We start from the raw sequence: 13,032 nt of genomic DNA on the forward strand, positions 1-13,032 counted from the left end.
ATTGTGCCTCCATCAAGCCTGTCCCGCCATCGACCCCTGGCCCTCATCCTACCTCTGGCCTGTAACGCCCTCCCTCCTCAAATCCATCAATCACTCTTCCTCCCTACAAAGCCCTACTGAAGGCTCACCTCCTCCAAGTGGCTTTCCCATACTAAGCCCTCCTTTTCCTCAGCGCCCTCTCCCTTCTGCGTCGCCTTGACTGGCGCCCCTTGCCCTTCCCCCCTCCCTGCCCCACAGAACTTATGTATATATGTATATATTTGTGAATCTATAATTCTGTTTACATTGATGCCTGCGTACTCCTTTTGCTGTGTATATATCTATAATTCTATTTATTTATAATTGATGCCTGTTCACTTGTTTTGTTGTCTGTCTCCCTTCTTGTAGACTGTAAGCTTGATGTGGTCAAGGACCTGTCTACTTGTTTTGTCACCTGTCTACTTGTTTTGTCACCTGTCTATTTGATTTGTCACCTGTCTACTTGTTTTATCACCTGTCTACTTGTTTTGTTTTGCTGTCTGTCTCCCCCTCCTAGACTGTGATCCTGTTTTTGGGTAGGGACCGTCTCTATATGTTGCTGATTTGTACTTCCCAAGCATTTAGTATAGTGCTCTGCAACAGTAAGTGCTCAATAAATACAATTGAATGAATGAATTCATTTCTCAAAAATCTCTCCTCAAAAATCTCCAGTGGCTACCAATCAATCTGCGCATCAGGCAGAAACTCCTCACCCTGGGCTTCAAGGCTGTCCATCACCTCGCCCCCTCCTACCTCACCTCCCTTCTCTCCTTCTAAAGCCCAGCCCGCACCCTCCGCTCCTCCGCCGCTAATCTCCTCACCGTACCTCGCTCTCGCCTGTCCCGCCATCGACCCCCGGCCCACGTCATCCCCCGGGCCTGGAATGCCCTCCCTCTGCCCATCCGCCAAGCTAGTTCTCTTCCTCCCTTCAAGGCCCTACTGAGAGCTCACCTCCTCCAGGAGGCCTTCCCAGACTGAGCCCCTTTCCTTCCTCTCCCCCTCGCCCCCCTCTCCATCCCCCCCCATCTTACCTCCTTCCCTTCCCCACAGCACCTGTATATATGTTTGTGCATATTTATTACTCTATTTATTTATTTTATTTGTACATATCTATTCTATTTATTTTATTTTGTTAGTATGCTTGGTCTTGTTCTCTGTCTCCCCCTTTTAGACTGTGAGCCCACTGTTGGGTAGGGACTGTCTCTATATGTTGCCAATTTGTACTTCCCAAGCGCTTAGTACAGTGCTCTGCACATAGTAAACGCTCAATAAATACGATTGATGATGAATGAATTGTCTCTACTGTTGAATTGTACTTTCCAAGAGTTTAGTACAGTGCTCTGCACACAGTAAGTGCTCAAGAAATTCGATTGAATGAACGAATGAATGTAAATGTTTTGAGCTCATTTATGAAGCATCGTTTAATCATCTCAAGATAAACCTGACAAGGATCACCGTTCTCTTTACAGAATCTGCAGCTCTCACTTGTGTACTTATTACCTACCTCAAGTTGATGGAGAATGAAAGCAATGTGACAGAATTCATTCTGTTGGGACTCACACAGGATCCAAGAATGCAGACAGTCATCTCTGTTGTGTTTTTATTAATCTACATCATCACCGTGGTGGGGAATTTGATCATTGTGGTAACCATAGCTTCCAGTAAGACTCTGGATTCCTCCATGTATTTCCTTCTGGCTCACTTGTCATTCATAGAAGTCTGCTATTCCTCAGTCAACACACCTAAATTGATCATTGACTCCCTCTCTGAGAAGAAAATCATCTACTTCAAAGGCTGTATGACCCAGGTCTTTGGAGAGCATTTTTTTGGCGGGGCTGAGATCATTCTCCTCATGGTGATGGCTTATGACCGTTACGTGGCGATATGCAAGCCGTTGCACTACACCACCATCATGAGCAGACATCTCTATAACTCATTGGTGGCTGTGGCCTGGATCGGAGGTTTCCTTCATACTACAATACAGATTCTCTTCATGGTGCACTTACCATTCTGTGGCCCTAATGTCATCGACTACTTCATGTGCGATTTATTTCCCTTGCTGAAACTGGTCTGCTCTGATACTCACACCTTGCACCTGCTGGTTGCTGTTAACAGTGGCGGCATGTGTGTGTTAATCTTTGTCCTGTTGATGATTTCCTATGCCTTCATCTTGCACTCCCTGAAGACCCAGAGTGCCGTGGGTAGGCTCAAAGCTCTCTCCACTTTTGCTTTCCACTTCACCGTTGTCATCTTCTTCTTTATGCCGTGAATCTTTGAATATGTGCAGCACACAACAACCTCGTCCATTGACAAGACTGTTGCAATGTTTTATACTATGATAACCCCCATGCTAAATCCCTTCATCTACACGTTGAGAAATGCAGACATGATAAATGCCATTAGAAAGTCAGTGAGCAAAACAGTGACTTCTGCCCTTGAATAAGTAGAAACTTGGGAAAAGTGTTATTAATATAAATGAGGAAATCGGCTGCAGAATGTTATAGCCCCCTTTTTTGAGAACATACAGTGTATTGATCAAGGGAAACTTGGTCGATGGTTTTCATAGATTTGAGGTCAGAGGTCAAATAAACCTCATTTCTTTATTGATTTGGAAATCTTCCAGTTTTAGATGCTGATTTACCACCATCCTCTGGTTACTTGTAATTCATGTATAGCCATTTCTAATGCAAGTACAGAGAATAAAGGAGAAGAGTGTCATTAAAGAATTTGGAGAAGCATGGTCTAATGGAAAGAGCATAGGCCTGGGAGACAAAGGAAGAGGATTCTCATCACAGCTCTGCTAGTGGCCTGTTGTGTGACCTTGGGCAAATCACTTAACATCTCTGTTGCCTCATCTGTAAATTGGGATGAAATACCTGTTCTCCCCCTAATTAGGCTATGAACACCATGTGATGCAGGGACTGCATCCTACCTGATTAACTTGTGTCTATCCCAGCGCTTAGTACAATAGCTGACTCAATGTAAGCACTTAAATAATAATAATAATGATAATGATAATAATAATAATAATGGACATTGTGAGAACTACTATGACAAAGTGTTTATTGAACACCCACTGAGTGCACTCTATTAAACACAGTTCCCTGTACTAAGTGTTTGGGATAGGAAAATGTAAAGAAGTCATGCCTTCCCTGCCAACTAGTAGCATAAGTTCTAATTCAATGAGTGATGCTTATTAATTTGGAGGTGGTTTTATCCTATTGTCTTGTCTTACACTGGTGAGTTGCCTCAAACCCACAGCAACACCATGGACTCCTCTCTCCCAGATTGCCCCTCCTCAATCTGCAATCATTCTGGTAATATATCCATAGAGTTTTCTTGGTAAAAATATGGAAGTGGTCTACCATTGCCTTCTTCCTCGCAGTAAACGAGTCTCCACTCTCGACTCTCTCCCATGCCACTGCTGCTCAGCACAGGTGAATTTTGACTTGCAGCATGTTGCCTTCCACTCACTAGCCACTGCCCAAGATAGGAATAGAATGGGTATGTCTCTGCTTGACTATCCCTCTCAGAACCGAGATTGGTAGAGTACTGGAAATTCTCCAGATGCGATCCTGAGAGGGTGCTTTACCCTATAGCTCTACTGAATAATGGGTTGGAGAAGGTTCTGAGATCAATCAACAGTATTTACTGAATGCTTACTGTATGCAGAACACTGAATTAAGAATGTAGAAAAGGACAATACAACAGAATCGGTATACATGATCCCTGCCCACAAGGACCTTACAGTCTAAGAGGGGGGACAGACATTACATTTGTAGACGAGATCACTGAGGCATAGAGAAGTTAAGTGACTTGCCCAAGGTCACACAGGAGACATATGACAGAGACAAGATTGTAACTCAGATCCTCTTATTTTCAGGCTTGAGCTTTTACTAAGACCCACTTCTCTAGGAACTATTTGTCAGAAAATTGCTGTGTACTAGCAATTCATTTGAAACTCAAGGTTATTTACCACCCTATACACAAACAAGAATCTCTAACAGTGACACAGACCTAAATACTGACACTCAATTCTTTATATCCTTAAATGATTCAAAAATAGAAAAGGAAATAGAAAACAGAATCAAGACCATTAATGCTTCCTTTTAGAGAGTGGGAGCCTAAATGGTATCCACATCCAAATGAATCTGAATGTAGATGGAGCAATTGAAATGGAGCAATTATATTGCACAGAAGAGAGAAACCGCATGGTATATTGGAAAAACCATGGGGCTGGGATTCAGGAGATCTGGGTTCTAATCCCAGCTCTGCCCCTTGCCTGCTGTGTGGCCTTGGTCAAAGCACTTAACTTTTCTTTGCTTCAGTTTTCTCAAGTTTAAATAGGGATTCAATGCCTATTTCCCATGTACCCTGACTGTGAACCCCATTTGGGACAGAGAATTTGTCTAATCTGATAAAGGTCTATATACACAAATGCTTAGAACAAGTATAAGACATATAGTACGTGCTTAACAAATACCATCACAAACAGATGCCACATCTGACTTCTAGAGAACTTCCAACAACACGGCATATGAACAATACTTAGTATCCAATGACTAGAGAGGGTCACAAACAAGGTGGTCCTGGAAAACAGGTAATCCATTGGCATCAAAGTATCACCCCCCTGAAGCGCTTACTACATTGCCTCTTATGTAAACACTCTATAAATACCACTGAGTGACTCAATGATCAAAGCAATTCTGGTCTCTTGGTTTGTTTCACTGGGTGAGACGCTGTAGGAGAATGGATGACTCAAGACACCCAAACAGCTGCTTTTGGGTGAGCTGAAATAGGGTAACCATAAGCAGGATGGCAACAGAATCAATCAATTGACTAATCGATCGATCAGAAGCAGAAATGCTTTCAAGATCAAGTGAAACAAAACCCTAAATAATGTGGCATAATGTCGATCATCTGGAAGACAGAAGAAGCTGGCAGATCAGCCTGGCATTCATTAGTTAGAAATAAAGTCCTTACATTCTGGAATCATTTCTACCAACTCTAATATGTTGTACTTTCCCAGCAGCGTGACTTAGTGGAAAGAGCACGGTCTTGGGAGTCAGAGGACAGGCATTCTAATCCCAGCTCTGCCACTTGTCTGCTGTGTGACCTTGGATAAATCACAATTTCTCTGTGCCTCAGTTCCCTCATCTGTTAAATGGGGATTAAGACTGAGCCCCATGTGGGACAACCTGATTACCTTGTATCTACCCCAGTGTTTAGGACAGTATTTGGCACATAGTAAACGCTTAACAAATACCATAATTATTATTTTCATTTGAATGCTTAATTCAGTGCTTTGCACATCCCAAGTGCTCAATGCATGACATTGATTCACTGGTTAAAACTGGGGATGACAAATGCCTTAGTGTGGCAAAAGGCCTGGGAGTCAGAGGAAATGTGTTCTAATCCCAGCTCTGCTACTTGTCTGTTGTGTGACTTTGGGCAGGTCACTTGACTCCTCTGCGCCTCAGTAACCTCTCCTGTAAAATGGGGACTAAAACTGTGGGCCCCATTTAGAACACGGACGGTTTCCAACCTGAGCATCTTGTATCTACCCCAGTTCTTAGAACAGTGCCTAACTCGTAGTAAGCACTTTACAAATATCCAAAAAGGAGAAAAGGAAGCATCTTTATATGCCAACAGTGTGGAAGAAATTGCTAGTCACACTTATGTAGGTCAATAATAATCTCAATATTAGCATCCTTAAACCCTAAAGACAAGTAGATATAACTTCCTTATGTCTTCACACATTCTGCAGCTTATCCTTGAACTTCTTGCTTTGTTTTCTTGACATCCTATCTCTGCTAAATGTCCTCTTCTTCACCCATTTCGCCTCCAAATTAATTGGAAATATAGCTATGACTTGCTTCCAGAAAGAAAGCTCTGGTGGTGATTGGTCCTATTGTCAAACATGGTGTTAATTTCCTAAGGCCAAATGGAGCTGTCTCCTAAATGTTTAGCTTTGACAAACAGTCTTTTTTATTATATTGCCCCTTTTTCTGATAAATCTATACCGAGAGGTTGTACTAGACAGGCAGTGATATATAGGAAATTTAAATCCAATTCAATTGTCTTGAATGCAATGCTACAACAATGATAATGGCTTACTAAAACAGTCTTAATGCTAGATACTACACTCTCCATAATCCTAATCAGCATTTCATGTTTAGGAAATTGGAATTTTAAATAACTAAGGCATATATTTCCCTTATATTAAAAGAGATCAATTACCACTTTTAACCAAGGTCTCAGTATTTTCTAATCCACAGTCATTGTTGATGTCTTTGATACATTTCACAAATAATAATAATGACAATGGTATTTGTTAAGAGTTTACTATGTGCCAGGTACTGTATTAAGTGCTGGGATAGATACAAGCAAACCAGGTTGGATGCAATCCCTATCCCACAAATGACTCACATTCTCAATCCTCATTTTACAGATGAAGCAACTGAGGCACAGAGAAGTTAAGAGAGTTGCCCAAGGACACACAGCAAACAAGTGGTGGAGCCGAGATTAGAACCGATGATCTTCTGACTCCCGGGCCTTGCTTTATCCACTATGCCATGTTACTAGAATATATCATGTACCTATAATTGAAAATTTAATATTTGTAATTGTGATGTGATGTTACAATCGATCAATCATATTTATTGAGCTCTTACTGTGTGCAGAGCACTGCACTAAGCGCTTGGGAAGTACAAGTTGGCAACATATAGAGACAGTCCATAACCAACAGTGGGCTCACAGTCTAAAAGGGGGAGACAGAACAAAACCAAACATAACATACTAACAAAATAAAATAAATAGAATAGATATGTACAGGAAAAATAAATAAATAAATAAATAGAGTAATAAATATATACAAACATATATACATATATACAGGTGCTGTGGGGAAGGGAAGGAGGTAAGATGGGGGGATGGAGAGGGGGACGAGGGGGAGAGGAAGGAAGGGGCTCAGTCTGGGAAGGCCTCCTGGAGGAGGTGATTTCTCAGTAGGGCCTTGAAGGGAGGAAGATAGCTAGCTTGGTGGATGGGCAGAGGGAGGGCATTCCAGGCCTGGGGGATGACGTGGTCCGGGCGTCGATGGTGGGACAGGCGAGAACGAGGTACAGTGAGGAGATTAGTGGCAGAGGAGTGGAGGGTGCGGGGTGGGCTGTAGAAGAAGAGAAGGGAGGTGAGGTAGGAGGGGGCGAGTTGATGGAGAGCATTGAAGCCCAGGGTGAGGAGTTTCTGCCTGATGCGCAGATTGACTGGTAGCCACTGGAGATTTTTGAGGAGGGGAGTAACATGCCCAGAGAGTTTCTGGACAAAGACAATCCGGGCAGCAGCATGAAGTATGGATTGAAGTGGGGAGAGACACGAAGATGGGAGATCAGAGAGAAGGCTGATACAGTAGTCCAGACGGGATAGGATGAGAGCTTGAACAAGCAGCGTAGTGGTTTGGATGGAGAGGAAAGGGCGGATCTTGGCAATGTTGCGGAGGTGAGACCGGCAGGTTTTGGTATTGCTAGTTGTTGACAGGATGACAGGAGCTCTCTTTTCATTTGAGCTTAGTCACTGTCTCAACTTTAGGTTGTGTTGTATTGTACTCTCCCAAGGGTTTAGTACAGTGACCTGCAAATGGTAAGTGCTCAGTAAATATCTTTGACTGATTTAGGTTCTTGTGCTCCTGATACCTTTCTGCTCCGCATCATTACATGGATATTGTTGTTCTGTGTCTTCGCTTTTGGCCACCCATTAATATTTTGGTTACTCTCTTGGTATACGTTAGTGGCAATGCTCTTTTATTAATACCTTTTGACTCATGGCATTTATCCTCTTTGAAAGGTCTTAATTATCTTGTTTCTTGTGCCAGATATGAAATGTACTTGCAAGAAAAGCCAAATATTTCATCATTACCTGTTACTCTTACTTCTTTTTTGTGAGACTTGCTCACCTGTATTCCATTTTGATTAATTTTAACACCAACACTCAGCAAATTGAAATTCTCTTTGAGATAAATTACATTTATTTTTATTCAGTTTCGCATCTATATTATGAGTTTAAATCAGTGTTGTTCAGTAATTCAATTCTGGGAACATGGAGTTCTCCTCAGAAACATAAAACATTTGGATCAATATGAAAAACAATCTTTTGACATTGCCCTTAAGTAATCCTGCCGACTCATTTTTCAATAAATCCCCAACTGTTACATAAACAATATTAAATATCTCTCTCTGCTAAGGGAGCCGAGTTATTTCAAAAAATCTCTTGACAAGCAATATTTGAAGAACAGACAGAGCTAGTCATTTAGGGGTTTTTATCGCTCATTGCAGAATATGCTTTATATGAATGTCTGTTTCTCTGGAGACAAGAGGGAAGGTTCTGGTTGTTTTCTTGAATTGGCCATCCTCTATGACAAGTACAGCTCTTCTGCGGCTCAGGCTTGGAATATCTAGCTGAAGATTAATTCTGTCATGAATGCCAAGAGTGCCACAGCTACTGCCCAATAGGAATATGACTGAATGCCTGAACTCCAGAACAATGACCACTGTCTTCTAGGCAATAATTTTGAGGAGAAGATTCATAGGAATTTCTTCATTCCATAATAGTTCTACTTGATTCTACTCTCCCCCTCTAGGACATAGGCTTGTCATGAGCAGGAAATGTGTCTACTAGCTTTATTATATTGTACTCTCCTAAGTTATTTGTACAGGTCTCTGCACACACTAAGTGCTCAATAAATATGATTCCATTGATTCTTTGTCTTATCTCTTTTCATATTTGTTTTCTAGGGACATTAAAGATATAGGAGTGGCTTCACTCAGGTGTCAATAAGAAAAAGGAAGGGACAAAATGGGATTATTTTTCAGTAGTATTTGATAAGCACTTACTATGTGTCAAGCTCTGTTCTAAACACTGATATAGATACAAATCAATCAGGTCGGCTCCTGTCTCACCTGAGGCTCACAGTCTAAGTAGGAGGGAGAACAGGTATTGAATCCCCATTTTACAATTGAGCTACCTGAGGTGCAGAGAAGGGAAATGACTTTTCCAAGGTCACCCAGCAGACACGTTGTGAGCTGGGATTCGAACCCAGGTCCTCTGACTCCCAGACCTGTGCTTTTTCCACTATGCCAAGCTGCTTCCTTTTATATTATCACAGGATGCCATTTCTAGTTGCAAGTGAGTGAGGACTGAGTCTAGCTGAGAAATAAGTTAATTATTCAAGAACATTTATTCAACACCTTAAATGATAACATGTGGACCAGTCCTTCTAGGCTGTAAACTCGCTGTGAGCAGGAAACATGTCTGTTATAAAATAATAATGATGGCATTTGTTAAATGCTTACTATCTGCCAAGTAGATTTCCCATCTGTACACTCTCAAGCATTTAGTTCAGTGCTTCCACACAGTAAGCGCTCGCTCAAAAACTACCACTGATTGTTTGACTGACCAAGCTTTTTTCTCTATTGGGAAGGGATGAAGAGGGATTGAGTGGGTGCCAGCATCATAAATGCAGGTTTCATCGACCGGTGCATAGAGTAAGAACATGAGACACAGAGAGATGTGTTTTATGCTTTGAGACTTAGTAAGTCTATTCCAGGAAAGCATTTCGGAATGCCGCAGTCACAGTAAGCAGATATAGGAGCTCGGAAGACCAATCCATATAAGCATTTACAATACTACATTCAATTTAACTCCTGAATCCAAACAAGATGGTTTGGGTGAAACAGAGGAAGTAATTCCCAAACTCTTCCTTTTTCTAAGCTGATCTCACCTTTTCATGCCTTTCCTTGGATTTATGGGGCAAGATGAGGCTGCATCTCTGAGTGTGTTATTAAGAGAGGCTCTCTCTTACACACTTTGTCCATGAAAATAGTGTCCCTTTCCTACTTAAGTACCAGTCAGCTGGGTCTTCCTCAGACATCACTGAGGTGTGTAAGCTCCTTGTGGGAAGGGAATGTGTCTACCAACTCTGTTGTAATGATATTTATAAAGGTGGTAATTGTTAAGTGCTTAGTATGCATCAAGCACTATACTAAGTGCTATTGTAGATATGAGATAAGAATAATAATTCTGGCATAAGTTAAGCACTTACTGTGTGCTAGTTACTGTACTAAGCACTGACCAGATCCAACGTGGGCCTCACAGTCTAAGTATGAGGGAGAACAGGTAGTGAATCCCCATTTTGCAGATGAGGAAACTGAAACACAGGAAGTTGAGTGGCCTGCCCAAGATCACACAGCCGGCAAGTGGCAGAGATGGGATTAGAACCCTGGTCCTCTGACTCCCAGGCCAGGTCTTTCCACTAGGCCATGCTGTTTCTCTCTATTATACTCACCCAACTACTTAGTCCAGCTCTCTGCACACAGTTAAAAATAAATATCATTGATTGCTAAAAAGGGGATAGCCTGGTCTACCACCAGCAGGTCTTGCTCCTGTAGGTATAAGCTCCTTGTGAGCAGGCATCACATCTACGATCTCTATTGTATTGCATTTTCTCAATCAATTAATGCAGTGCTCCACACCCAGTAAGTGCTCAATAAACCTTTTTGAGTAACTGCTGATCCTCAGTTTCTGATTCATCCACACTCTTTGGCCGACTCCACCTCTTCCGATTCACTGACCCCTATTGTGTGATAGGAGGTAGGACATAGAGCCAGGTGATCTTCCTTTGGGAGAACATAGGCCTAGTTAGACTTCCAGAAGCCTCTGAAAAGTCCAAAAGGGACATTCACTTGGGAGCCTGGGACTGAGTTTAAGTGGTGAGTGTCAGGTAGGAGTTGAATACTGATGAGTTCACCCCAGTTTTTTATCATTCTTGTTTGTATGTATTTCCTCTCCTTGCAGTTACTTTGATTTTTATCTTAAAGCTTCCATCAGTGGGAGAGAATGTGCAGAGAAACTGAAGAATTCATCAATGCTCTCAGTAGTTGTCCCTCTGGGAAACTGGGTGCAGTTTTGCAAATAGCATGATTGACCCTCAAAATGCTAACATCCTGAACTGCTCTTTTTAAAACCTCTGCACCCTCTGCAAGTCCCACTTGGACTTGGTGAACAGCAGAAGACTCCATATGAAATTATCCTGAGGTAATGTGGCTTAGTGGAAGGAGCAGGTGCTTGGGAGTCGGAGGATGTGGGTTTTAATGCTGGCTCTGCCACTTGTCTGCTCTGTGACTTAGGCAAGTCACTCAACTTCTCTGTGTCTCAGTTATCTCATCGGGAAAATGGGGATTAACATTGTGAGCCCCATGTGGGAAAACCTGATTACCTTGTATCTACCCCAGCATTTAGAATGGTGCTTGGTACATAGTAAGAGCTCAACCAATACCATAAACAAAAAAGTCATGAACATCTTCTCTGTGCACCATCTAGGACATGAAATTATTATGTCATCTCTCTGGTCAGAGATACCCTTCACTGATTATAACCAGATACACCTGGTCTAATAGAACACCAGGACAAAGACACTATTAATAATACTACTCTTTGGGGGCCTTGGGTGGGATTTTTTGGGGGGTTAAATTATAGTAGATGGTAGTGTTCATCCAGGAAACAGACCCCAAATTCTAGCAGCAGGTGGGTTGAGAAGCAGCATGGCATAGTGGATTGAGCACAGGCCTGGGTATCAGAAGGTAGTGGGTTCTAATCCCAGATCTGCCACTTGTCTGCTGTGCAACCTTGGGCGAGTCACTTCACTTTTCTGTGCCTCAGTTTCCTCATCTGTAAAATGGGAATTAAGACTGTGAGTCCCATGTGGGACAGAGACTATGTCCTACCCAATTTGCTTGTATCCACTCCAGTGCTTAGTATAGTGCCTGGCACACAGTAAGCACTTACCAAATACCAAAATTATTATTATCATTCCCTGTAGAAAGCTAAGAACACACACTTCACATGGATGGAAGAAGATGGGAAAGAAGCACCTAAAATCTGGAGAATTTCTAAATAAGGAAAGGGAATACACAATTGAAGTTTCTGACCACGAACCTCAATGGGCACATTTCTCTTGATCAATTTTATCTTAGAAAGTTAGCTGCTTCTCTCATTTGTGTGAACATGAGTTTCATTTTGGACCATTTATCTTTTGACTTGACACTTTTCTTCTCCATAGTTTCCTCATGACATTCTTCACCTCTGTATTTCTCAGAGTGTAGATTAGGGGGTGTAGCATGGGGGCTACCACGGTATAAAATAAAGCCATGGTTTTATCTACAAGCAAAGTGTTCATGGATCACACAGTCACAAATATACAGGGAGAAAAGCATAAGGCAACAACAGTGATGTGGAAAATGTAGGTGGAGAAGGCCCTGTGTCTGCCTTCCTAGCTGTGAGTTTTCAGGGAGTTTCTGTCTCCCCCTTCTAGACTGTGAGCCCGCTGTTGGGTAGGGACCGTCTCTATATGTTGCCAACTTGTATTTCCCAAGCGCTTAGTACAGTGCTCTGCCCACAGTAAGCACTCAATAAAATATGACTGATTGATTGAATGAATGAATGAATGAATGAAAGATGATGATGTAGGAAAGCGTCAAAAGGATGAAATTGAACCGGCAGATCACCCCACTGTTGGCAGCTATGAAGAGACCGAGGGTTTGGGTGTCACTGCAGGCGAGTTTCAGCAAAGGGCACAGATCACACACGAAGTGATCAATCATATTGGGGCCAAAGAATGGTAACCTCACCGTGAAGAGAATCTGAATCATTGCATGAAGAATCCCCCATCCAGACGACCCCCACCAGCAGCCTGCATAACCACCTCTTGATGATGGTCGGGGGGTGCAGAGGCTTATGGATGGCCACGTAGCGATCCTAGGCCACCACTGTGAGAAGGATGATCTCAGCACCTCCAAAGATGTGTTCTGCATAGATATGGGTCATGCACCTTTCAAAGAAGATGGTGTTTTTCTCCCGGACAGAGTCTGCAATCAGTATGTGGGCTAAGGAAGTAGAATAAATCATATCTATGAAGGTAAAATGCACATGGGAGAGCCCAGAGGCTTGCTGCTGGTTACGGTT

At 42.4% G+C, this 13,032-nt stretch overlaps 1 pseudogene; it reads left to right on the forward strand.

Moving 5' to 3' along the window:
• Positions 1-1,531: 1,531 nt before the first annotated feature.
• LOC119923170 overlaps positions 1,532-13,032 on the forward strand; it is a 33,441-nt pseudogene continuing 21,940 nt past the window's right edge.

The sequence above is a fragment of the Tachyglossus aculeatus genome, unplaced genomic scaffold (genome assembly GCF_015852505.1).
Source record: "Tachyglossus aculeatus isolate mTacAcu1 unplaced genomic scaffold, mTacAcu1.pri scaffold_151_arrow_ctg1, whole genome shotgun sequence".
Taxonomy (NCBI): Eukaryota; Metazoa; Chordata; class Mammalia; order Monotremata; family Tachyglossidae; genus Tachyglossus; species Tachyglossus aculeatus.